The 1,740-nt window shown below is 46.7% G+C and overlaps 1 pseudogene; it reads left to right on the forward strand.

Annotated features, from left to right (window-relative positions):
• Positions 1-103: 103 nt before the first annotated feature.
• LOC105450476 overlaps positions 104-1,740 on the forward strand; it is a 6,081-nt pseudogene continuing 4,444 nt past the window's right edge.

The raw sequence follows: 1,740 nt of genomic DNA on the forward strand, positions 1-1,740 counted from the left end.
AGCCGCGCGAGCACGGCTAATTAAGTCGTGTCGTCGCCGTGCGGGTACCACCATAAGCAATAACTCGTACAAGAAATTAGGTGGAACATAATACAAAAAGGGGATGAAGCAAGGAGCACAACAGCCTGCGCTCACACATCGAGGACTTTATACTTGTGGTCCGCAAGCGAGCTTTTGTGCGACGTGAACAGGTGTATTATTTTTTAAACTGGCGCCACGTAAATCCCGCTGCCGCTTTCTGCTACAGAGACTAGGGCCCCGACGAACTGCTGCGCCTGCCGGTGCCATCGACCGGGCATCCTGGAGTGGAAGCTTATTCCACTCGAGCTGTCCCCGGTGAAATTCACCCGGCCGCCACGAGAACTGCTCAGCTCCTGGGATATATATTGCTGGAAGAAGGTTTAATCTTCCGCCATAGGCATCACATCATGTGGAAGTACGCGCAGTTCGGACAGGACATCCTGGACTGCGCATTGTATCTGATAAACCAAGTTGGTGCAAAATCTGCGTTTCCGACAGGAACGATCCAGTTATCATCACGCGCTGTCTGTCCGCCGTGGTAAGCTATTTAGAGAGGAAAGAATTTTCGTGTTAAAACCTAAGCCATATTTTGAAAAACGATATTTAAAGGACGCGTTTCTTCTAGTGCACGAGCGAAGTTGTGGAATTTCCGGGTTGATAAAAGGCATTGTTTTGTAGATACACCACCTACGAGGAGGATGGGCTCGGAGAAAATACTTCAGCAATATTACGAGACAAAAAACCGTTAAGTACGGGCAATGCTGGGTCTTCTCCGGCGTACTGGCGACGCTTTGTCGCACTCTCGGTATACCATGTCGAGTGGTGACCAGCTATTCAAGCATGCACAATGCTTGTCAGACGTCAGATATTAAATGTCTCGTGAACTGTGCCATAAATGCGGAAGGCAAGATCATGAAAGAGTTCAGCGATTCTATACGGTAATTTTAACGCGCGGATAACATTCAGCTTTTGCAAGTCACAATCAAATGTAACAGAATAAAAGAAATAATAATATGTAAGGACGAAGGTGGATTTGTGTGAGCCGCCAAAAGCGGAAGAGACATATATAACTTTATCTACTTTACTTTATTTACTTATCGGATAGAGGGACAATCTAGGAAGGAAAACGGGTTTATCGAGCAGGGTCACACCGATATGACAAGACGGGAGAACGAGTAACAGAATGCTTTATTCGTCGACACTCGCGTTATTACACTGAAGAGGCCAGGCCTCGGGATTGCACGCAATACATCCGGCTAGGCCGGGTGCAACACAGACAATGCGAGAGGAATCACCTCTCGCGGTTACGTTGCGCGACTAAGCGACTCGAGCACTATCCGCAGCCAATCCGGGACGAGGCTGGTGCGGACCAATGGCAGCGCGAGAAGGCGTACGCGCACGCCATCTAGGACGGAACTAAACTGCCGCAGGGCGAACCTAACCCAATTACCGGAGACTAGTCTTACAATATCTCGAATTTCAAGATCTCTTAGGCCCGTATTCATAGTCAAGGCTTATTTTCAAGATCGTCTTAAGTACAGTCTTAAGATGGCGCTTCGATTCATAGTCGTGAAACAAGTCAATACTTGAGCAAAATCTCAAGGCATAACTTATCGAAGGTGATCTTCTTTGAAAACGTCTTGATGTGATTCGTAAACATATCTTATTCATTATAAGTACGGATTTAAGATCATCTTATCTGTTATGAATTCATAGTCA

This window comes from Wasmannia auropunctata, unplaced genomic scaffold (genome assembly GCF_000956235.1).
Source record: "Wasmannia auropunctata unplaced genomic scaffold, wasmannia.A_1.0 LD336061.1, whole genome shotgun sequence".
In the NCBI taxonomy this organism is placed as follows: domain Eukaryota; kingdom Metazoa; phylum Arthropoda; class Insecta; order Hymenoptera; family Formicidae; genus Wasmannia; species Wasmannia auropunctata.